The 27,300-nt window shown below is 33.2% G+C and overlaps 1 pseudogene; it reads left to right on the forward strand.

Moving 5' to 3' along the window:
• The first annotated feature begins 1,591 nt into the window (after nucleotides 1-1,591).
• Nucleotides 1,592-26,192, forward strand: LOC149539705 (uncharacterized; annotated as a pseudogene).
• Nucleotides 26,193-27,300: the final 1,108 nt, after the last annotated feature.

Below are 27,300 nucleotides of genomic sequence, written 5' to 3' on the forward strand. Positions count from 1 at the left end.
GGTTGTTGAGGTCTTGGGGAGGTCATTCTCTAAACTAGTTAATACAGTATGTGTTAAAGGGATTAAACCTACTACCACAACTGATACTAAAGTGTTGCAACAATTTGTAGATGATACATTCCTTTTTGGAGAATCCTCTGTTATGGAAGTTGAAGCTTGGAAGACTATTCTCCATAATTATGAAGAAAGTTTAGGCTAGTAAGTTAATTACTATAAAAGTAAGATCTAATTTTTTAACACTAATGCCCCATTAGAAAGGGAGATAAGGAACATTTTAGGTTGTCAATCTGCCAACCTCTCAGATACTTATATTGGCCTATCGTTAACCACTAAGGAGGTGACTAAAACTTTTGGAATACTATAGTGGAAAGAATTCAAAAGAAGCTAGCAAGATCGAAAGGGAAAATTACAAGCAATGCTGGTAAATTACAATTCTTCTCGGTGGCTCTCTAAGGAATTCCAATTTACTTTCTATCCCTTTTAAAATTAACTAGAATATGGATGAGAGAAATTAGAGAATACAAAGGACTTTCCTCTAGTCAGGAATAGAGGAGAAGAATAAATTGAGCCTGGTTGATTGGGAAGAGGTTTGTAAGCCAAAGGAGAAAGGGGGTTGGGAGTAAGAAGACTTTGAGAACTGAATAAGGCCATCCTTGCAAAGATTGGCTGGAGACTATGAGAAGATAATACTGACTAGGGTAATATTATGAAAGCTAAATATTTGTCAAATTCCCTATTCACTTGGATTCTCTTCAATAATGATCTCTCGAGAGGTTCTAAAATCTAGATGAATATTGTCAAGAGTAGAAGCTTATTGAGGGAAGGGACAAGGTGGATGGTGGGGAATGGGCATAGTATCAAATTCTGGGATGATAATTGGATGGGGGGGAAACTACTAGTTTATAGAAAATTCAAAAGACTAATGGAGTTACTAAAGGAAGACATGGGAAGGAAGGTGGAGGACTATATTGACCAGGGGAGGAAGTGGAAGAAACTATATAAAGACACTTACTCCTAGGAGAATATTTAGCTTCTTATGGAATTGGAAGAGTTGTTAGGAGCCAAAGACCCCCAATTCTAATCCAAGAGGATATTAGGGTTTGGGACTTAAATTCTAGTGGAAATTTTACATTCAAATCAGCTTACAAACATCTCTTTAATAAGGACCTCTGCCCCCCATTATGGAGTAAAATTTGGATTAGTAATCTACTCCCTAAAATTAATTTTTTTTGGTGGACTGTTCAGCATGGTAAAATTTTAACTCTAGACAATCTGAAAAGAAGGGGTTTTTTTTATCACAAACTGATGCTATCTCTGCAAAGAAAACGAGGAGAGTATCTCTCACATGTTCCTTGAATGCCAGTACATCTTAAAGATTTGGGCTAAGGTGTTGGGGATATTTGGTCTGAATTGGGTTCTAAGGGACAACTTATGTCAATTTGTGGAGAACTAGAGTTGTCCCTTCTATTACACAAAATTGGTTTTTTTGTGGAGAATTGTTCCACCATATATTTGTTGGCATACATGGAAAGAAAGAAATAACAGAACATTTCAAGAGGAGGAAAAACTTGTGGAGGTGGTTATGGGAATCATGGAGAAATTGTTGAAGGAAAATATAAGGGTTGTTAAATGTAAGACACCGAAGGAAGAACCAAGTAGGAAAGAAGGTCAAATTGCTGGAAAATGGGGTATTCAAGAGGATTTTTATCTTTTTGATAACTCAACAGTGTTAAAGAGACAACAAATGAGATGGAAACCACCAATTGTAACACAATTTAAGTTAAACTTTGATGGAGCTACTAAAGGGGGTATAGGAGTGGCAAGTGGAGTGCTGAGAAATGGGAATAGTGATGCATTGTTAGTCTACTCTGGGAAGATGAGGGGTGGAAGTAATAATTTGGTTAAAGCGATCGCTCTGCTTTGGGATCTTCAGCTGATTAGTGAAATGGAAGTTAAGGAAATAACCATGGAATGGGAGTCCAAATTAATTATTGATATGGTAAATGGAGTTTCCTAACCAGGATGGAATATTTAGACTATCATCATGGACATTAGGCATATTTTAGATGGGTTGGAGAATGCCCACCTGTAGCACATATATAGAGAAGGAAATAAGTGTATATGAGCAATGTTAGTATGCTAAATAGAAACCAAATTTAAATAAAGCTTCTACAAACTAAACAAAATTCATAAAATTCAAGATAGACTAAGATGAACTCTCAATTGAGAATATGAGCCATTAATGGACTCTCTCAATGAGAAGCTCTCTTGTTGAGTGGCTTTGTCTAAATAGATAGGATGTATGCTCAAGCTTATGGTTAAAAAATGGCTTCAAATGGAGTTGGAATTTGGGTGTGAGTGTATGGTTTTGATGTAAAATGGCTTCTTAAAATGGCATTATGACTTTACTTCATGGATTGTGTTATTTTGCAAAGGGGAAGGATCCAATTTGTAGGCAAGAGGCTTGAGGGATTGAGGGCTAAGATGCAAGGATGGGAAAAAGCTCATGGAGGGCTCAGATTGAGAGGAGAGCACATGGATTGTGCTTCCTTACAGCCAATCAAGGAGTGACACATGTCACATGGTGAGAGGATAGAGGAAAGGGGAAGGATGAGTCAACAAAGGAGGCTCAAGGGATAAAATCTCCATAAAGACCCTCATAATGGCTTGTAAGAGCAATAAAAGGGCTTGGAAGAGTCATTTATGGCCTAGTGGGCTTCATAAAGTTTTATGGTTGAGATATTTTGAGGGAGATGAGAGCAATTTAGACTTGGGCTTGATTAGGAGGGTTTTAAGCTTGCTTAGGATTGTGCAAATGATTAGAGGATGGATTAGGATGGTTTAGGATTAGCTTAGGGATAGGCAAGTGGATGGCATTTAATGAGGGTGGGTGAAGGAGGAGATATTTGTTAACTTTGGCTTGGGTTAGTAAGTTTTAACCCATGTTTAGGGAATGTGACAAGGTTAGGAGGGGATTAGGATTAGGTTTAAAGACATCTTCTAGAAGAGTCTAGATTTTGGATGAGGATAAAGACTTTCTAGAATAGTCTAGAATTTCCTAGGATGAGGATAAAGACTTTCTAGAAGAGTCTAGAACTTCTTAGGATGAGGATAAATTAGATTTTTAGGAAATAAATAAAGTTTTATTTATTTCAAGGGTTTGGGTTTGAGGAGATATTTATTAAAACTTTTTTAATATACATGAGGATTAATATTTAATCTTAATTAAATATTTTGAGTTGGGATTAGGGGTAGGAAATGATGGGATTAGCCTTTAATCAAAATTAAAGAAGGTTTAGAAGATTTTGGAAGAGGTTAGTGGTCTTAAGGAAATTGGCCAAGTTTTGGGCAAAAAATAATTTTTTTAGGTTTTGGGTTTTTTGGTCAATTTATTAATTAAATAATTAATAAATAAGGAAATAATGTTTAAATAAGATTTAAAAATTTTTGGGAGGGATTCCTTAATTAAATATTTTTAATTAAGATAAAGGGATTTAATGGCATAAAAATAAATAAATTAATTAATAAATGATGATGTCATTAGGAATTTTTCAGAAAATAAAAATACTTTATTTTCTAAAGGTTTTTAGGTGTCTACAATAAGGTGGTCAATGTTGCTGCTGCCATGGGGTTTGAATTAACAGTAGTCACATGCTGGAGAAACATGGAAAATCTAAACAAGGATATTAAGTCCTTGATACGCAAAGAAAGATGGGGGAATATCAATTAATTATGGTGACGAAATTAAAAGCCAAGGCCAAATTTGGCAATTTCTTTTTTAGAAAGTCAGAATTCACTAAATTTAATAAAAGTTTTAGGGAAATAAGAAGAAGACATGGCCGTACAAATGGGAAAATGAATAAATTCAAATTAAGGGTTGTATCATTTTGCCATTATTGTAACATATTGCGGAATTTAAATTACTTTGCCTTTGAATGTATGAATAATATCATTATTTAGATAGTCAGAGATTTTAGGGATGTAAAAATTATGATGTTAAGCATGGACAAATTCCATAATGAATAGGTATGTGATTTTGAAGTGTCTCGAAAATGGGCATGTAAAACTATTTTGCTCATTATAGAGAGGCTCAGGGCTAATATTATTCATAGTGATATAGAAGACAAGGAAGTTCAGATGCGCATCATTGAGGTGGGGGAATTAGAAAAAGGCAAGGAAGAAATGGGTGGAAATTTGAATAGGCTAGAGCCCACAAAAATGGAAAATTTCAAAGACAGGATGGCTACCTAGTTCCTATTAAAGGAAGGGGGATTTTTGCTTTACATGCAAGTGATGGCATGGAATGATGAGAATTGTGCTCTCTAGTTCGTTAATGGGTGGAATGACCACAAGGTAACCATAAATGGCATCACATTTCAAGTGAATGAGGAAATAATTGCAATGGTCGTCGGGCTATCTATGAACGGGAAAAAATGGAGGAAGGTCACGAAAATGGTAGATGAGGCTAGTATGAGCAATTTTTTTTACTGATGACAAAGAACGAGTGCGCTACAGAGGAGGATTTAAGAGGGATAAGATGCCAGTGTCGTGGGACAACATCTACCTGGTGTTGATAAAATATCTTATGCTAGAGGGCAGGTTTGGAGTTTACTAGTACTACTGCCACTTTCCCCTCTTGAATCATTTTAGAAATAGGGATTTCATTTCTATCCCATTTTTTCTAATACATTCTCTAGAGGATATGGTTAGTGATGTTAGGGAGAAGAGGAACAAGGGGCATAATTTCACCATTATTCAACAAGGCCTAATCTTTCGCCTGTACTAGTTCCATCTTGCCCTTTGCCCCCTAGGGTAGTGGTGGTTGACAACTAGTGCCACCATTAGAATTCCCCCCTAAGTACCAACACTGGTACCAAAATTCATTCCCCACGGCCTTTCCCTAGCCATGCAAATAAGAAAAAGAAGAAACCTAAAGTGGTTATTGAACAAAAAGGTAGTAAAAATATTAAAGTTGAAAAACTGGTGGAGGTGGAAGAGGAGGACTCAAAGGAGGAGGGAGGTGGAAAGGATAGGTGAAGATCAGGAAGACTTGCCCAATCTTAGGCAAGGTATGAGTAAAAATCTAATGGATTTAGGGTTGAAGTGGTGGAGGAGGAGAGCTCTAAGAACAATGATAGGGAGAGGGAGTAGGAGAATAACTCTAACTCCAAGAGAGAAAAAGGGAAAGAGGAGATAGAAAAAAGAAAGAATTCTATTGATAATGTTGAGATATCTGTTAGAAATACTCAGGTGTCTATTGGAAATGCCATCACTACGAAGACTACCCATGTTTTGACCAGCTTTACCCTGCAACCCATTTCTTTATGTGAAGATAGTAGCAAAGTGGATGCCATCCCCATTACCATTTACTCCCTGGTCAATGAAAAATCCAAGGTTTTTACTACCCCGAAGGTTTTGCAGGAGGATAACTAGGTAGAAAAGGCTAAAGAGGAAGTGAAAAAGGCAAAAATTGAAAATAAGGAAAAGTTCAAGGAGCAAAAGGAGGTGATTGCCCATTTGGATCAAAGGTTAAAACTTTAGAGGAAGGGTTCTACCCATTATCTAAATTTTCCCTAAAGGTCACCACCCTCTAATTGTTGGCATAAGAGAAAGAAGAAATAGGGATGAACATGGAGGATCATAAGCTCCTCTATAAGTTTCTTACCGATGATTAGGCTCGAGTTTTACTGGCTGAGAATGGAAAGGAAAAATTTGAGAAATAAGTTAGTAGTTTTAAGGGATCATTGGATCCTATTTGTTTTATGTTGTTACTTGGTTTGCTGGTATCCAGTTGTTGCTCAGACTTGAGTTGTCTTGGTTGTGCCAATAGTTTTATATTATGAACTACAGTAGTCTGGTAAACTTGTTAGTCTTCTACTTTAGAATTAGATGTTTTTGTTCATAGTAGTATGTTGGTTAGTAGTTTGGGTAGAAATATAGTTGTTAAGTTTCTTCTTAGTTTGTTTGTGCTTCAATAATGTTCTTTGCTGGTTTTTGTTGGTGATGTGCAGGTTACCAGCCTTTTGGTTGTAAGGGTCGACCCCATTGTTTTTGGTCACTTTTTATTTCAAAAAAAATTCTTAATGACCAACTCCATAAAAGTAAAACAAAAACCAAAAACAAAAGTTAATATGATTCTATGGAGCTACCTTGTAGATTAAATGAGCTCCAGCTACCTTATAGATTAAATAGGATCCACTAACACATGGTGGTGTTTTAAGTAATTTTGAAGATATATTAGTTATTAATTAATTATAGATAAGGAAGTGAAAATATTTTTAAAATAAAAAATAATTCACTCATAATTATCTTATTTGTTCTTTTTCAACAATATTTTACTTTTAAAACATGTATTAAAACCTAGTATTCTAATTACACACACACACACACACACACACACACATTGTTAAATTTTCTATAAGTTAAAAAAAAAAATCATTACTTATACTATTTCTTATTAATTATTTCCAATATTTTCTTAAATTGGAAAAAAAAAAAATTCTACCAAAGCCAACTATGTAGTTTTTAATGTCAAATATTTTGATCCATAATATATATATATATATATATATATATATCATTATTGAATTTTAATAAAACATCACCATTTAATATAGTAAAGAGTTATCATAAAATTAAATATTCAATCTATAAAGACATGCAAATATATTGTAATACTTATTTTTATTTATCATACCAAAAATTAAAATAATCTAAATTGATAACAAATAGATTTCCACAATCCAAACAATATTGTTTTGCAATTTGACGTTATAACCATTATAAATTTTATCATTTAATACACTAAAAGAATTTTCTTATCATAAAACCAAATATTTAATCTATAAAAGATGTTCAATATTTGTTAATTTTTATACAAATATATTTCAATACTTATTAACAAATAAAATTTATCAATGAAATTATCTACTAGAAATTCATATAAAATAATTCAAATTCCAATCAAAACCTAATTCACATTGGAGTAATTTATGTACAATGTATGTCTCAATTTTAGCAATTTTCTAATTTCCCATGGATAATATTATGGACATGTTTGTGTTAGAAGATTCTTTTTTTTTTGCAACTTTCTTTTTTTATTTTTTAGTAAACAAATTAAAATTGAGAAATGATAAAGGCAAGAGCCTACAACACTATGGTAAATTGTAAGCCTCTTATTGGAGAGGTTTTGGGTTCGACTCTACACAAGCTTAATAAATAATAACAATTAAATTATTCTCTTTTACATAGAAACTTTGAGGTCTACTAGAATTTGAGTTGAAAGCACTTGTAAATAATTAGATAAAGAAGAATATCAATGTATTAAGCACCAGTAATGGTAGAGATTTTTATTTAGTAGAATTTGATATTTTTGCAAGGACAATGGTTAGGAATAATATAAGAAAAAATATAAGTCTAAACAAAATGAAGTTGTAAAGAGGATCAATTATATATAAAGAATTATTTACAATGATTTGTTCTTCACCCTCTCTGGATGATAATTTTTTTCATTTCTTTCAAAGTTACTCTTGGTTTTGTTACAACTAATTGATTAATGATACATTGTAATATCATGTGTTGGGTTGTAGTTGTTTGCATCTTCAATGTTTCTCTCCAATAGTGGGTGCTTTTTTTTTTTTTGGTGTAACGTCTCTTGGGGAAAAAGATCTATCCAACAAGAAAATGAAATTTCTCCTTAAAAAATAGTTTAGTTCACTATTGATGGTATTTTCCTTCCATATTCTTGTCACCCTACCAATATTGTTTACTATTGAATCTTCATCCTTTTAGTTATTGCCTATTACCATGCTAATCTACAACGAGGACATGTTTGTTGAATTCCCTCATCATAGGACATCTATTTTCTGGTAGAGAATTCACAATGTGTCTCCTTGTACTTGTGTAACCCTGGTAAATAAACTTAATAGTAGGCCCAATGGAGCCAATTTGCATAATGTTGTGTTATGAATAATCCATGAATGTATTATTGGATCATGACATCTCTTATTTAGTTATTGTAGACAAATACCCTAAGATGATTGAATGGATAAGAAGCCTTCACCACAACATTTTAAGTTTTCATCTATAGGGTATGTGTATCTATGCCCAAGGAAAATAATTTAAGTTTTAAAGTACAAAAATTAATGGGTTTTTTCTATGGAATTTTCCTAAGATCGCTATAGAGATGTAGATCACAAGGCCATGACAAGAGATGAAGATGTGAAATGGATGATTTTGGAGCACTTTGTATAAACACTCAACATTAAGTATGCACATATCATCATTTGAGATGAAATGGGTGTGTGGGAACCCTTCCTTTTCTTTTTCCCTTTCTTCCTTCTCCACTTAAAAAGATCACAACAAAGATGTAAATCCCAAAGGTACAACAACAATAGAGATGTTGATCAAAAGGGCATCACAAGAGATAAAATATATATTTACTCCCAAATTTTAAATTACTAAAGCAAAATTTAAATCTTCTAGTTTCCCTATCAATCCCTTGACCAAAAGGAACAATCCATTGTTGACAAATGTAATCAAACTTACATGTCTATGAGGTTTTTCCAGATGAATTGAAGGGGCATCGCTCGAGGTCAGGTTGGGAGTGATTTCATTTACACATTCAAATAAGCTACTTTTTTTTAACTTAACATGATCATGATATCGATTGAGTCATTGATATTGCAACACTGTCGAGGATACTTTGAAAAAATATTGGCAAGGTCACATTGAAATGCCTTTGCTGTCTCAAGTTGTCACAAATGGGCATCACAAATTGACCCCAAATATTGTAATTATTACAACCTTCTTTTAGGTAGAACTTGGTTACATGCTATGAAAATTGCTCATTCAACTCTTCATCAAAAATTCAAGTTTATCTACAATAATGTGATGTTCAATCTTCATGCAAATACTAACCCAAATAGTTATCTAAAAGTTGAGGAGAAACATGCTCAAGACTCTACTGATGATCCTTTGTCTACAAGTTTTATTTCCAAAGATAATTGGGGACCTATTTTGGAATCCCAAAGGGATCTTGAGAATTTTGGTCCCTAGTTGTTAGGGGTGCAATGCACCCCTGATGGGCCAGTAAGGGCCACAATGGGCCCCTTATTGGGACCCATTTTGGGTCCTCTATTCGGGTCTTGGTCTAAATATCTTCTAGGTGTTAGCCTCTAGGAAGGTCGACTTGTGGGAGTTAGTTAATTCCAAGCTCTATATAAGATCTTCCATTTCCTCCATTTTGCATAACACATATCCATGATTCATATCTTCAAGCGCTCTAGCACTTGATCTTTCAAGTCCCCAAACATTCAAGTTTTCAAGCCTTCAAGCATTCTTCAAGAATTCCTCCATTGATGATCAAGGATTCAAGCATTCAAACAATTGAAAGATTTTATCTTTAAGATCTATTTCAATCCATTCAAGATCCTTTGTTCCATTTTTTGCATTTATTCCTCTTCGTCTTCTTGATCTAAATCAATTGGTGATGTAAGCACATTGTATTTAATTCAAGAGATCCTACTATTGTAAGGTGAATTAATACATTTACTTTATATTCATGTTATTTTAATTAATTAAGTTCAAGTTTAATTTCAAAATTGTGGTTTGACCAAGGTGAAAACCCCTTCAACAACAAAAACCCTCTCTTATTGCAAGTTACAAATATCGAATCAACAAGTAGGTTGCATATTTGAGTACCCTTTTTTACTTTTTTTAGAATTATGAAATCAAAAATCAATGTCAGACTCATTCTATTAGGGTTGACTGTACCACCCCTGATGTGTCAATCGTGGCAAGGCTACCCTTGATCATCCATCCAGTTTTCCCTTTATAAATTGCCAAACAATATCTCAATTTTATCCATTGCACAGTTTATAACCCAGATTTGACAATTTCCATTCATTTTGATAAGAAGGCAAGTATAAAAAATAGATTCTAAAGGTGTGTTCCCTAACTTCCTTATATTTTCAACATATTTACTAATATCTAGCTCTAGCTTATCTCTATCATCTAGGGTTTTCAAGGATTTAGTTATCTTTCCCTCTATTCTTCCCTAGGCCTAGTTTACATTATTGATCCTTCTTGTTTGGTTAACACTAATATTTCTAGATCTAGTTCTTCAGAATTGGGATTGAAATGACCTATTTCCTTGACTCCCCTCCTTCTTTTGAGGTGTGTGTGTGGTTATGTGATGAATCTAGGTTTTTTACCCTTGATTCAGATTTCCCCCATAACATTTTTTATGAAGTCGACTTAAAACATTTCAAATTTTGATTTGGTGTTAGATTCCTTATTAAAAGTTTGATCCTTGAAATATCTTGTATTTTCTTGTGATCTATATTTTCACACTTTATATCTTATATGCATTATATTATGATTTAGTTCATATCATAAGGTTGGATTTATTTTATGTCTTCTTGCCTTTTTTGGTGTATGAGCTTTACTGCTTTCAATCCTACTTATAGTATTCTTGTTAGAAGAAGTCGTAGACTCATGGCTCTCTTTGATCCATATTCCTCTCCTCCTTTCTTTAGGATCCTTAGTGAACCTATGGTTTCTTATGATCATAGTCTTGTTATGGAGTATGACTCTTCACTCTCATCTCATGATAAGGATGATGCTTTAAGGGTTCCTCCTAAACAAGTTGATAGAATTACCAGTATATTTGATAAAATGCATAATAAGGCTTTGTCGAGAAAATCACAATATTGATACTAAATTGTTTATTTTATGCTCTTAAGAAACTTATCCTTTATAATGAATATGATGTTAATATTTGTGTGGTCTTACTCACCTTGTCCATACTCATGTTAAGCATTTAACTTAAGCTACATCTAGACTAGGAATGGCTATGCTAGTTTCTACTCTTGAACTTGTCTTGCCTATTTTTCACCTATCTCTAGAATTTCTACTTGTGTTGCTCCTATTCAATCATCTAAATTTTTAATAGACTTCTTATTCCTTATTTTCCTATGAGTGTTCTACATGTTCCATGCCTACTTTACAACCTTCACATAATAACATTCCTTACACTTATCACAATCTTCCTATTGTGGTTCCTATAGTTCCACCTATATTTCCTTCTATTCCAAATAATTCATACACTCTTCCTAGTGTATAAAATGTGTCTATGCCACCTATTTATTCTATTGTTTCCACTATTCTTATTCTTGCTCATACTGCTTCTTCTTTGCAACAACAACTTGCTTCATTTACTAAATCTAAGTTTAATATTCCTACATGTGATATGGGTAGTCCTTTGTCTTTTGACATTATCCATACCACTACTCCTTAATAAGCTTATATGCATCCCCTTAACACTTATAATGATAAAGGTGATCTTGTGACACATCTTGAGACTTTCCAAGTTCTATGTAGTGATTATTTTTATGATCATAGGATTCTAGCTAAGTTGTTTTCTCGTACCTTTTGTGACAAAGGTTTTTAATGGTATTTCTCTTTTCCACCTTATTCTATTGATTCCTTTCATAAACTTGATAATGCCTCTATGCAACAATTTAGAATTAATATTGGTCCTTGTATCTCTTTGTCTAATTTGATGCATTGTAAGCAAGATCCTAAGGAGAAACTGACTAATTTTATTGGTAGATTTAAGTATTTGCATGCTTAGATTTCTTATCCTATGATTGATATTGATATTCAACATATTTTTATTTTGAATTTACAAAAATACATTAGAAACAAGATTTTTCTTATGGAATTTACCCCATTTTCACAACTTTGTCCAATGCTTCATCATTATCAATTACAAATAAGTCAATTTGAGAGCACCACTTCAATGGATCATGTACCTATTGATAAGAGTGATGCCAAACCTAATCATAATTTTTTTGGAAAACCTATTCCAAGATTTAAAAACCCATGAGTATAATAAATGTTCAATTAGTTGTTGCATCTCAAGGTACCACTACTTCTTCCTCTATTTTTTGAATGAAGCACAAGTTTACTCCTCTTTCTGGGTGTTTAAATTCCATTATGAGTAGGTTGGTAAGTGCTAATATGATTAGACTTCCTCCTATTAAATCAATTCTTCCTTCTACTACATCAAGTCCACATTTTAATCCTAAAGCTTTTTGTCAATATCATCACCAATCTGGGCATGATATCAAGGCCTATTATTCATTGAAGCATAACATTCAAGATTTGATTGATTCTAATGCCCTATATATTGATACTCATGATACTAGAAATAATTTTGTGTCTCCTACTAATCGAACTTCAAATCTCTACTAATCCTTTACCTCAACACACTACTAATACTATTGTCCAACATCCTCCTTCTTTTAAGGTGAATGTTGCGTATGATACCTTATGTTGAGAGAATGATAATACTATTAAGGTTGTGAAATGTGTAAATAAACCTCCACCTCCACCTAAGAAAGTCATTCCTTTTACATATAATGATCAACCTAAACCTAAACCCCATCATAAGAGTACTAGAGACCTTAATATTTTTTCTTATTGATGCTAATATTTTCAAGGCTCTTGATCATCCTCTTTATATTCCTACTTAGATTGCCAATATCCTTCTTAGGGGTGTCTTGTTGATCCTACTTGTATGGTTAATATTATTACTAAGGAACATTTGTAGGTTAAGAAAAAATATCATTATTTCTATGATTTGACTAATACTTAGATTCAGACTTGTAATGGTTTCTTGTATCCTCCTCAAGGTTCCATTTCGTTTCATGTTGAGCTTTTAATGCAATCTTAAAAGTGGAAGAGAAATTCGGTGGGATACAAAAAATAAAGCAAGTAATTATAGATTTTAAAGAATGGGTCTGGAATAATAACTTAATGGACATACCCACCAATAATGGGGTATATACTTGGAATAACAGAAGAAAAGGCTTTTGTTATATAGCAGAAAGATTAGACAATTTTTTTGTCAAATGAGAACTAATTGACATGGAGATGACATTACAATCTTCCATTCTACCCTATGTAGGCTCAGATCATTTTCTAGTCAAATTTGAACTCATAGAACTGATTAAACCAACAAGGAATCCATTCAAATATGAAAAAATGTGGTTTATGGATGGCAGTTTTATGGAAAACATTGGACAATGGTGGCAAGAAGATAATTTTCAAGGATTGAGAGTGTATAGCTTTGTCTCTAAACTTAAAAGGTTCAAAGAACATATTCTAAAATGGAACAAATCATATTATTACAATATTTTCAAAAAATATTTTGAGAAGGAAGAAGAGATCAAAACACTAAATGAAGAAAGTGTCAAAAAAGGAATGGTTAATGAAAACTATAATAAAGAAAAATAATTATTAACAAAATAGAAAATTATACTAGAAAAAGAGGAAATATTCTAGAAACAAAAATCAAGAGAGAATTAGCTAGAGGTAGGGGACCGAAATACTTTTTTTTTCATAATAGCATTATAAATAATAGATCAGTAAACATAATCTTAAAAATTAAAATGATGAATGGAATGAAGAAGAAAACACTACTAAGATATTTGTAGAATATTGTAAGAATATTCTAAACAAATTTGATTGTTCTAACTTGGAAGCACAAGAAACAATGTTGAAAACTATTCCCAATTAGTCACAACAATGGACAACCAATTTTTACATAAACCCTTCACTAAAGAGGAAATCAAATGAGCTCTTTTTGGTCTCAATCTAGACAAATCACCAGGACCTAATGGATTTCAAGCATTTTTCTTCTAGAAATGCTAGGATATCATAGGAATAGATCTTTGGAAAGCATTAGAAGAATCAAGGAATACTGGGTCAATTTTGTTAGAGGTCAATCATACTTTTTTAATGCTTATACCTAAGAAATCAAATTATGAAGCACCCAGACATTTCAAACCTATAGCATTATGTAATACTATATATAAAATCCTATCCAAAACTCTAGCTTTTAGACTCAAGAACACCATCCCTAAGCTTGTTTCTAAAGAACAAGCTTGCTTTGTACCAAGTAGATCAATTCTAGATGGCATAACAATCATTCAAAAGACTCTACACTCAGCAAAACTAAACAAAGAAGCTTGCATGCTAATGAAACTAGATATACAAAAAGCCTATGTAAGACATTAGAATCTTTTGGCTTTTCTCGTCAATGGATAAACATTATCTTTAAATGTAAATTAACACCAAAAAAATTGTTTCTGATAAATGGCTCTCTAGAAGGGTTTTTTAATATATCTAGAGGCTTCATACAAGGAGATCCTATATCACCTTTCTTGTCCATCATCATGGCAGAAGCATTAGGTCGAGCAATCACAAAAGCATAGATAGAAGGGGAAATTAAAGGAGTAATAGTAGTAGAAAATATCTTGAATGTCTCTCACCAAAAATTTTTTGATGACACAATTCTACTAGGGGAAAGTACAATAACAAAAGCACAAAATTTTAAACATATCATACAAGACTATATGAGAGCATCTAGACAAAAGGTGAATGTAGAAAAGTTAGAAATATTTTTCATCAACATAGCACAGGAAGTGGAATAAGTCATATGTAATGAAATAGGATCCAAAGAGGGCTCTTTCCCATGTAAGTATCGAGGGATATATTTAGAAAAATATACAAAAAGTTCTAAAACATGGAATAATATCTTAGAAAAAGTTGACAAGAAAATGAAAAATTGGAAAGGGAGATGGTTAACTAAGGGAGGAAGAACCTTGAAAATTAAATCGATCTATAAGTCATCCCAACATACAAATTGTCATGTCTACCCTTACCTAAGAATTGTTGATATGTGGTGACTAATCAAGAATGTACTGTACACTTTTCATAATGCTTTGGGGTTTAAGGCATTGCCTCAAATATTTTTTTGGGGCCTTTTTTATCGATAATTTTGGGCCAACATGTTGTAATTAATTATATCCCTAAAACAAAGAAAATCGTGTACAAAAAAGGCTTAGGGTTAGGGATTTCATAAGGTGTGACATAATAATTACTTATTGCGGTAGTATTGACTTGTAAGGGATTACATATTGTAATCACTAGATAGTAATACTATTGTAATAATTGTTTGGTGTATGTAGCCAAGGGATTGGGTGAACCACATTAAATCTTGGTATCTTGTGTTCTCTTCTGTGTTATTTATAATTTTTAGATATTGGCTATATTTGTATGTAATTGTTATTTATGTCTATGGTTAATCCTAACAAGTGGTATTAGAGCCAGGTTGTTTTTTGGATATCCTCTGTAAGAAAGTCTCACGACTGAGTGGTAGTCTCACAGTTAATTAGGAGTGATGGAAAATGAGTGTAAGTTGAAGGTTGAAAAGTTTAATGGGTAGAACTTTTAGTTATGGAAGATACAAATAGAGGATTATCTTTATCAAAAGGAAATATGGAAGCCATTGGAAGGAAAAACCAAGAAACATGGAACTATGATAGAAAAGGAATGGGAAATTTTTGACAAAAAAACACTTGGACGCATTCAATTATGCCTGGCACCATCGATGACATTTAACATTATGAAAGCAATGATAACAAAAGAGTTGATGTAAGCCCTAGAAAAATTGTATGAGAAGCCTCTGCTTCAAATAGGGTATTTTTCATGAAGCATATATTTGATATGAAAATGGTAGAAGGTGGATCTGTTGTAGATCATTTAAATGAGTGTAATACTATTACTAGTTAGTTATCTTCTATGAATGTTAGTTTTGATGAAGAAATTAGGGCTCTCTTTTTTTGTGTGTTCTTTGTTGGAAAGATGGAATGGCTTGGTATTGGTTGTGAGTAATTTTGTTTCTGGATCTAATACCCTACATCAGGAAGTGCTTTGAATGCACAAAGAAGAGGTAAAATTATTGAGAAAGGAATTAATCATGGAAATCATGAGAAATCAAGAGGAAATTCAAAGGGAAAGAGGTCTCAATCCAATGGACCAAGAGATTTCTAGTACTGTGGAAAACCAAGGCATAAGAAGAAAAATTGTTGAACTCAAAATAACAATGAAGGAGACAAACAAGATGGAAACAAGGAGGCAAATGTGGTAAGTACCAAATTCAAAGAGGATCATTTTCTTCTTTCTTTAGAAAGTGTTGATGATTCTTGGGTTTTAGATTTCGGGGCTTCATTTCATGCTACACCCCATAGAGGTTATTTTATTGATTATGTCTAAGGGGATTTCGGGCTTGTTTATTTGGGGGATAATGAGCCCTGATAGATTGTTGTAAAGGGAAAAGTTAAGATTAAGTTGCAGAATGAGAATTATTGGCTACTACATGAGGTAAGATATGTTCCAAGGTTGAGTAGGAATTTAATTTCAGCAGGGCAACTCAGTGATGAGGATTGAGTAGTTAACTTTAATGATAAAAATTGGAAGGTTTCAAAAGGTTCTCTTGTAGTGGAAAAAGGTGTAAAAGTAGGCATCTTATATATTTGTACAAGTCATATTATTCCTTCTACTTTAATTGTTTAAGAGAAAAGTGAATGTTCAAAAACAATTGTTGCAGTTGAGCAAGAAGAACAAATAATTGTTGTAGATTTTGATACAACACTATGGTGCAACAAATTTGGGCACGTGAGTGAGAAAGATATGAAACTACTTCATTCAAAGAAAGTTTTACTAGGTCTAAAATGTGTCGATATGGATTTCTGTGAAGGTTGTGTGTATGGAAAACAAAAGAGAGTGAGTTTTGTGAAGAGTGGGAAGGACAAGAAAAATGAGAAATTAGAGTTGTACATGTATAGATGTATGGGCTCTAGTTTAAGTATCTTCCCTTGGTGGCTCTCATTATTATGTTACATTCATTGATGATGCAACTAGAAAAGTATGGGTTTATTTCCTTAGATAGGAATTTGATGTGTTTCAAACTTTTAAGAAATAGAAATGCTTGGTTGAAAATGAGACTGATAAGAGATTAAAATGTCTCAAATTTGATAATGGTGGTAAGTATTGCAATCATGAATTTGAAGATTATTTCTCCGCTAATGGTATCCATAGATAGAAAACTATTCCAAGGACTCCGTTGGGAAATGTAGTGGTTGAATGCATGAACAAGACAATAATAGAGCATGCAAGGAGCATGAAGTTGCATGTTATATTTCACTTAAAAATGTGGGCATAGGCTGTCAATACTACTATATATTTGATTAATAAAGGTCCTTCTACTCCTTTGGGTTGTGGTATTCCAAAGGAAGCAAGGACTGGTAAGAAAGCGAATTATTCTTTTCTCAAAACCTTCAGTTGTGAAGCATTTGTACATATAGATTCTTAAAATAGAACCAAGTTGGAAGCTAAGTCAAAGAAATGTATCTTTTTTAGATATGGAATTAATGAATTTGGTTATAGGCTTTGAGATTTTGAAAATTATAAAATTTGAAATGTACGATGTCATATTCAATGAGAAAGTGTTGTGCAGAGATATGTTGCAGCAGCATGAGAAGAAAGAAAATGATTATGTAGTGTTAGATAATACTCCAAAAGATGATATTCCAGTAGTTCCTCATCATCTACAATAACCACAACAAAAAATACCACATACCCTAGTGAATGTTAGATGGTCAACAAAGCTAAGTAGACCTCTAGAAAGATTTTCTCCCTTTTTGTACTATATTTTACTAACTAATGTTGGTGAACTTGAATGTTATGATGAAGTTGTGCAGGTGGATGCAAAGCTTCAGTGGGATTTTGCAATAAAAGAAGAGATGGACTCGTTGCTAAAAAATAAGACATGGAATTTATGCAAGTTGCCTACAGGTAGAAGGGCTTTACATAATAAATGGGTTTACAAGTTGAAAGAAGAGGATGGAGCTAAGAAAAGATTTAAAGCCAGATTAGTTGTTAAAGGATTTTCATAGAAAAAGGACATTGATTTTGATGAGATATTTTCTCCTGTTGTTAAAATGACTTCTATTCATACTATTTTAAGTATCGTGGCTACTAAAGATTTGCATTTGGAGCAGCTTGATGTTAAAGCAACTTTTCTTCATGGTGATTCAAATGAAGAGATATATATGGCACAACCATAGGGATTTGAGGTAAATGGTAAGGAGAACTTAGTGTGTAGATTAAAGAAAAGTTCATATGGCTTGAAGCAAGCACCTCAACAATGGTATTTGAAATTTGACAGTTTTATGCATGTGCATGGATATAGTAGGTGTCATTTAGATAATTGTGTTTATTTTAAGAGTTTGGATGATGACAGCTACATTATTTTATGTTTATAAGTTGATAATATGCTTGTAGCTAGGTCTAACATGGAACACATTAAGAGGTTAAAAGAATAGTTAGCACATTCATTTGCTATGAACAATTTGGGGGTAGAAAAATAAATTCTTGGTATGAAAATTTATAGAGATAGGAAGAATTGAAAAATTGGCATTATCTTAGGTTGATTATATTGAGAAGGTGTTGCAACATTTTTCTATGGAGAATGTTAAAGCTACCGGCACACCTTTACCTAGTCATTTGAAATTAACTAAGGAGATGTGTCCAAAGACACAACAAGAGGAGGATAAGAAGTCTAAGGTACCTTATGCTTCAGCTATAGGATTCTTGATGTATACTATGGTATGTACAAGGCTAGATATTGCACATGCAATGGGAGTTGTTAGCAAGTATATGAGTCATCCAAGAATTGAGCAATGGAATGCAGTCAAATGGATTCTCAGATATTTGAGAGGAACATTCAATAAGTGTTTACACTTTGAGAGCTCTACTACTAACTTACAAGGCTATGTTGACTCAAATTTGGCAAGGGATATTGATACTAGGTGAAGTACTACATGTTATGTATATATTGTTGGTGGGGCATCAATGAGTTAGGTTTCTCGATTACAGAAGATTAATGCTTTATCAGCTACAAAGGTAGAATATGTTGCTACTAAAAAGGCAACCAAGGAGATGATATGGCTTCAATTCTTCATGGAAAAATTGGGACACCCACAAAGGGATGATTATTTGTTTATAGATAGTCAGAGTATCATTCATCTTGCAAAGAATTTTTCTTTACATTCAAAGACAAAACACATACAATTGTGGTACTATTTCATTTGATTACTTTTGGATGATGGATAGTTAAATTTGGATAAGATACATACAAATGACAATCCCACATATATATTTACAAATTTCGTGACAAGGGAGAAGTTGAACTCATCTTCAACTTCAAATGGTCTTCTCGATTAAACAAGATAAAATAATAGCTAAGTCCAGGGTGGTTCGATCCACTAGGAGCTTCATGTACTAGTGGTATTGCTACATGATTAGTCTCCAAGTGGGAGGTTGTTTTTTAGTGTGGAGCTTGATCAATCCCCAAGTGAGAGATTGTTGATATGTGGTGATTGGTCAGGAATGTTAGTATACTTTTCTTAATTCTTTGGGGTTCGGGGCATCACTTCATATTTGTTTTTTGGGGGGCCCATTTTATCGATAATTTGGGTTGACATGTTGTAATTGTTTATAACCCTAAAGTGGAAAAAATATTGTATAAAAAAGACTTAGGTTTAGGGATTTCATAAGGTGTGATACAATGATTTCTTCTTGCGACGGTATTGAGTTGTAAGGGATTACAGATTATAATAAGGTTGTAATCACTGGATAGTAATATTATTGCATTGATTTTTTAGTGGGCATAGCCCAAGGATTGGGTAAACCACGTTAAATCTTGGTGTCTTGTGTTCTCTTCTGTGCCATTTATTATTTTTAGATATTGGTTATATTTGCGTGTGATTATTATATCTATATGTGGTTAATCCTAACAAGAATGTTAATAAAAAAATTAGAAGGAAAAATTAGAAATTTCTTCTAGAAAAGATTGGAAGAGAAAAAGAAATTAGCATTGATAAAGTGGGAAAATATATGCAACACAAAGAATTGGGAGGATTAGGTTTTAAGAACTTGAATTGGCAAGATGAAACATTAGGTGCAAAATTAGTATGGTGAATGTACCAAGAAAGAAATAGTGAATGGGCTAAGATCTTGTATCATAAATATTTAAATTTCACTGATCCAACATCCTTATTCAAAGTAAGAAATCCTCCAAAAGGGTCAAAGTATTGGAACTTTATGATGTATTGCCGACATCTTATAAGCAAATTCTTAACACGAGATTCAATAAATGGTAACAAAGCTTTATTCTGGGAGGATTCCTAGGATGGTCACCCTCTCCTAGATTATCTCAACATCCCTATACATATCAAAAAATTCTTAGTGAACCAATAGGGTAAGCAGATAGCTAATTAAAAACAATCGAAAAGGGTAAATGGGGAGGATATGTGGAAGTGGAGATCCCTAGAAGGTACATAATTAACAAATGAAGGAAAACTTATCTTTGAGTAGCTTCATAGTCAATGATAGATAAATCATAAAAAATAGAGTGGATAGAATCATTTGGGGTGCTTTAAAAGATGGTCAATATAGTGGAAAGAAAGGATACGAACTAATCACCACACCACAAATATGGGAGAAAGTGAACACTCCTCTCAAGCTATGTTGGGATTTTGCATGTTTTCCAAAAGTAGGAATGTTTCTTTGCGTAGCATCTCAAAAGAGAATACTAATAGTTGATAAAATTTAGGATGATGGAATTTGAGGGACCTCGAGATGCTCTCTTTGTAAAGAAAATTTAGAAATAGTAGAACATATATTATATCAATGTCCATATATGCAAGTTTGTTGGAGCTGGCTTCACAAAATGTTAAATTGGTCTTCTCCATTCCCATAGAATTTAGAGGATCATCTAATTGATTGGATTGAAGGTAGAAAACACAAGGTATATAGTAAATTGTGGAATATGTCATCTTCTATCCTCTTATAAGAAATATGGAAAAAAATAAATAGGCGTATATTTGTAAATTCAGAACTTAATATTCCCTCCCTTCTCAATAAAGTGGAAACGTGTATAACAAAGGTTATGAATAGCCACTTAAGAAAAGGTGTAAAAGAAGAAGGATCCTTTTTTGATTGGGATGCACAAATGAAGAAGAATTGGATCAATTTAATCAATCCTCCTTTAACTTATCATAAGAAAAATCTCTAAGCTTGAAAATATTGTAGATGGGAATTGCCACCAAGTAGGTGGAAAAAACTAAATTTTGATGGGGCATCAAGAGAAAATCTAGGAGAAGTGGTGATAGGATGTATTAGTAGTTTAGAGTCAGGTGAATAGATTCTCAAGAGGGCTAAGCCAATATGCATTGCAACAAATAATATAGTTGAACTATAAGCACTACAAGAAGGGGTCAATCTGAGCCTAACATTAGGAATAAGGAAATTAATCCTAGAAGGGGATTCTCAAATCATCATTAATGCCTTAAGAAAAAATTTGACTTCAAATTGGATTATTAACTCAAAAATTGAGACTATTCTTAAGCTCATAGATAAGTTTGAGAAAACAAGACATCTACATATTTATTGAGAATGTAATAAAAAAGAAGACTACCTAGCAAACATGGGGGTAGATGGAGAGGACATCACTATTAAGGCATTATAAAATATTTAGCACTATGAGATTATCTCTTATTATTAACTAGCTTGAGTATAATTTTAATACCTCTTCTTTGCTTTATCCTCTATTTAATATATCATATTATGGACTTTTTATGCTTAGCCTCTAAGGCTCATATTTCACTTATATAGCCAACTTTGATATAATCCAAGGACTTTATAGTACAACAATTTAAAGAATTGCATGAACAATTGAACTAATAACTATATTTCCAATTAAGTCCTACAAAAGGTGCACCATCATGATATAGTATGGATTAATGTAAAGAGGTTGAGTTTATGATTACTACTCTAGAAACATCCAGACTTTAATCAAAGGTTGAGTTAATTAACCTATCTATTCAATACCTTCTACCCCTATTCATCTATCATTATCACTCTTACTCCTTTTATTTTGGTATAATAGAATCAGAATGGAGTCTATAACACCTAGCTTAGGAAACCAAGAGAAATAAACCTAATATGTTACAAAGTTTAATGATCTACTCTTTTTTTTTGGTTTAAACAACATCAAAGTAACAATATAGAAGCAATATACACAAACACAACAAGTACACATAAGTAATTATAGATATAGTTTTTCAATTCCTCAAGTGTTCCTTCATATTAAGTCACATTTAAGAAGTTTATAATAATTATTTTAAGTCTTTAGTACATGTTCATGAATCATAAAGAAATAACAGATACATCATCTCATAAGAAAATGTATGAATATAACTAATGCAATCAAAATACATCCAATGAATAACATCCACTAAACATGTCATAGGGTATGAGAATAGATATAAGCACATCAAAATACAAGATACATGATAACATACATACTGTTAGAAACAGATAATACCGAGGGGGGGTGAATCAGTATTCTATAAACTTTTGCCCACAATTGGATATCATTAATTACTTTACAACTTGCATAAGAAAGTAAACCAACAATGCTAATTAGTAAATAAAACCATACACATAGAGAACTCATAACACCATTATTTTTTAACTGGGAAACCCTGGCCAGGGGAAAACCTCGGTGGGGATGATACCCATAAGATGATCCACTAAACAAAAGAATCATGTTAAGGATATTGACCCTATTAGGAGTCTATCAAATACATATAGTGTCTCGAGTCCTTGTTAGGGGACTAGGCCCTTTTAAAAGCCTCAAACCTGTTAGGAGTTGGTGGAAAAAATACAATGTATGCAAGAAGATCCCACTACCCTAACATGCAATATACAAATAAGTTTCTTCACAATAGTAGATATATATACAATATTGTCTCGCTATTGTAATTTGTGAATCTCTTGATCATACACCAGATCTCACATCATATAAAGCTCACATATCATATAAAATTCCTTCACAATAGTTTGCATCACTTTCTCACTTTCCTTTAGTTGCACAAGATATGATATTTACTTATACCTTGAAAACTAAGAAAACTCTTGATCAATCAACCTTACAGCTTCCACATGCTTGACTAATTATAAAATGACTTTGGGGTTAATATCTAGGGTGTTGGCCCATCATGGTTAAGTAATTATTTTGTTACCCGAATAGTTCCTTAAGTTGTACTATTCAATTTAGCTAGTGACATGCTATGTTATGCTTTATTAATTACCTATACTGGTAATTCCTTTCTAACTAATTTTATACTATGCATATAGATTTGTGCATTGACATTCATCAACATGACACTATCATTGATCATTCCTCAATTGTGCAAGAGCTAACTCAAACTCTATCATCTGTACATACAATAAAAAGTATCTTTGTGCTGTTGTAAACTATCCAATACTTAGACAATTTTTTACCATTGATTTCATAATGAAATACCAAAATATGTATGTTTCCAATAATGACAACACTACCACATCTACCTAGCCATATTGCTAACAATCTCTCCCTTTGGAATTAATGGCAATATTTGTGAAAAAATGGCTAAGTCCAAAAATGATGCCATACAAAAAATAATACAAAAGTAACTGCTCAAAATTTGGCCTTCAAAACTTCAAAATTTTATTCATGTTTTGATGGATCATTACATTCCTTATCACTCCTTTACAATGATTTCCTACATGCATATCTAAGCTCCCCCTTAAATGTATGTGTATCTTCTATACAATTTTCCTTTACAATCTTCTCCTCCTATGACATCAGCGACAAAGGTGACAATCAATAAAAAAAAAACTAAGTTTCCTTCCACTGATCAACTTGAAATTCTCATTATACAATCTGCAAAACCAAGTTTTAGCCTTCCAATCTCATTCTTCCAATTCTATTTAACAATATCTAAAATCCTTATGAGTATGCAAAGTGCATAAGATACCACTTCAACTATGCTCAATTTAGTATAGGAAAATTTTTCATAGGATGCCTTAGTTGCAAGACACTCCTCCAATTGCCCCTGTAAAAAGCTAACTTTTGGTGACAAGTATTCTCTAAGGATAGAAAATCTCTTGATTACCTTCTCCTTATTAGGTTCAGTGCCTCAAATAGCATTGCGAATTTTCTCCATCTTTGCTCCAATATCTTCAATACTTGCTTCTAGTTGTTGTAATCTTATAGTGAGTGTTCGAAGTTCACTCATTTTACCTCTGATCTATACATCAAATTATGTCAAGTGAAGGTATGACAATGCACATTGTCCATACAATCTATTCCCTTCATCTAAGCTCTTCCTTATCTCTTTTATTCAAACATTCAAAGTCTACAAATGATTCCTAACATTAGTGCATATTGTGTCAAACAATGATGCATCATGATTTGTTTATGCATGTATGAAGCAATGTCAGAAAAAGTGGTGTAGTCTACATTAATTGGTCTTATTATTTATTTTTCCTTCTTCTGTATATCAAGTTTTGTAATAGTGGTATACACCGTCTTCTGCATCCTTTCCAGAACTTTTGCTAATGTTCTCTCCAAAGTCTTCACCAACTTGTTCTTCTCCAGTAGTTTTCTCAGAGAACTCATTAGACCCTTCTAATTTTCACCATCATCAAATGTTGCTAGTGCTCGAGTAGTGTAGGCGTACTTTTAGTACCACTATTTCAAAACTTCAATATATGTGGTTGTCCTAAATCTAGGTTCCACTGGTTTACTAGCCTCCTGGTTGATGAAATATGCAGACAATATTGTCAAGGTCTATGCAACATCTATGGCAAAGTTGGAATGGTATAAAATGCTTTGTAAGGATTAAAACATTGGTTATTATGATTCTTTCAAAGAGCAAGATGGATGATTGTACCACAGGTGTTGGGCAAAGCCCTAGCTATATATCTACTGAACTTCATAAGTTTAAGAGGGATATTGAGGAAGATGAAAGGAAAAGGAGCTCCAGGATGTCTAGTATATACAGTAGGTCATGGCTCTTCTTTCTCAAGCAGATGCTGACATGGCATTAGAAACCTCCTACAAGTGTTTCTTGGAATTGAGGAGAGTAGTTAGCAGATCTCGTGAGAATTTCATTACTCATGAGCCATATTCACATTTTAAATGTCCTCTTATGGGGAAAGTGATTAATAATCTAGTTTTGATCTCAACTAATAATTCTTTTGAGATAGAAGCAATTGAGAGTGAGTTTGCAAGAGGTGAGCCAAAGGATCCCCTTACTGGTATAGTTATCCTGAATTCCATTCTTATACCAAACCAAGCCTTGTATTGCACTATAAATCTCTGAAGGTAGCAAAACTATGTGGCAAGGATTTTGAAGGCAAAGATAAAGTTGGAGACAAAATTATGTGCTGAGCAAAAAAAAAAGAGCACTTGTTGATCTGTCAGAACTTTGCAAAGAGAGTACAAATGATAAAAATTGGATAATTTTTGAATCTTTACTTCCATTAATAGTGGGAGCTTTGAAGCCTAATGATAACAAATTGAAGACACTTTGTTTTTTAGTTTTAATGGCAGTTGTGCAAGACAATAACCATGGGAAGGAAAAACTAGTTGAAGCCAATGGGCTTAGTAAGATCATTAAATGTCTGTTCAATGACTTGAGCCCTGACCTCACAAGGGCTGCTATAAACCTCTTGTCAGAGCTGAAAAAAAAATAAAAAATCCTAGAGCAGCTAGGCCAACAACTTGGTGCTATTTTGACAATTGTTACGATTTTAATTAGGGGCAATCATCTAGAGTTGACGATGGATATTGAGACTATTCTCAATGAGCTCTCTTATGATGGAAACTCATACAATGAAGGAAACATAAGATCAATGATCTAGTTTAATTGGTGCAAATATTTTGCCCATTGCGTTTTAAGAGGTACGGAGGAATCCAAATTGGGAATGGTCAAAATGCTCACACAATTATAGGTTGATGACAACAGAAGAGAGGCCTTGATTTAACAAAATGTAATTGATGCTTTGAAGTTGGAGGGGTTCCTTTGCTACTTCTCTTCTTAGAGAAGCCTAATTTGAATATGAAAGTCAAAGCTACAACTATTCTAGCAGATTTAACTATGGAGCATGAAAGATCTTTTCTTCTCTGTGATGACAAGACACCAATGGAAGCATGCAAGCTTGTTGAAGCCATCATGGGAATTCTAACTTTTTGTGAATTACCAATTGCAGAGAATTCGATGAAGGTGTTGTTATTGTTGACAGAAGCTTCAGATGACAGTGATGTTGCAGGATTGATTCAGAACAATGATAATAACCTTCAAACCATTCGAGCTTTTAACAAAATGGCCAACCCTCCCTTGCAATATCAAGCTATACAAGTGGTTTTTTTAATGTGCAGAGATTGATGGTTTTGTCTGAATGGATTCTCAGCATGTTCAAAATGCGGTTGTCACATTAAAGTAGAGAATTTGGAGTTGAAAAAGTTCATGTATCTATATCTCATTAATCATGCAAAGAATATCATGCTGATGTTGAAGGTCAAGAATCAAGAAGGTGTAGTCATTTTCGATGAGATTGTGAAGGAGTTAGATGCTTTCATGGTTGCCCATGGAGATTCTAGTTAAAAATTTTATTTTATTTTGGCGCAGAAGAGAATGGTCATAATAATGGAACTTAGATGTTACTTTATCAATGCAACATTGATATAAACAATGAAGGACCCAGATACATCATGCTTCATAAACAAGCGGGTTGTTTCCATGTTTCAATATTTTGGAGGAATGCGAATTGGAAGTGATGTGGTTGTAACACCAAAGTAGATGTGAAGAACCTGCGCCCGATAAATAGACAGATATGGCTTGAAATTGATCACCAAGTTTATGAAATAAGACTGTTGATGCCAAAGAATAACATGTGGACCATTTAGACACATGTCAAACATGCAATGTAAGTTTAGTTATCTGATGTATACAAGCATTGAAAATCTGAAGCCATAGTCACCGACCCATGGTGTTGGTGCATCTTCTCACCAAGTTCAAAGACTTCATTCTAAGCATGAAAGCTCAAAAGGTGATAAATGACAATTTCATAAAATGCCACCATTTTGGATCCACTGCCACATATGATGAACATACCATATGGTCATCGACACTTAAAGAAAAATGAAGGAGTAAGTCGATTTCTTTAGTCTTCCTCTCACAAAAGACTTTTGGGTCAAATCTTAATAGGCTAGTGTGAATTCTACACACCAGTGGAGTAACAAGTCTGAAGTTGTATTGCCTGATCATTCACCAATAATGCTAGTAGCATAAACTTCTTTCAATACAATGAAAGTTAGGGCAGATTTTCTTGACAAAAATGGAAAACCTGTCGTTGTGATGACCCCTGCAAAATAGAACACTACATCTCAAGATAATCAATTATGTCACCTCGTGTATCTCATTGAAAATGCCATCATCAATTTACCTCCTGATTAGGAGTAAATGGTTTGGCTCATAGACTTCACTTGTTGGT

This window comes from Cupressus sempervirens, chromosome 9 (assembly GCF_028749045.1).
Source record: "Cupressus sempervirens isolate cs-2001-9-10 chromosome 9, ASM2874904v1, whole genome shotgun sequence".
In the NCBI taxonomy this organism is placed as follows: domain Eukaryota; kingdom Viridiplantae; phylum Streptophyta; class Pinopsida; order Cupressales; family Cupressaceae; genus Cupressus; species Cupressus sempervirens.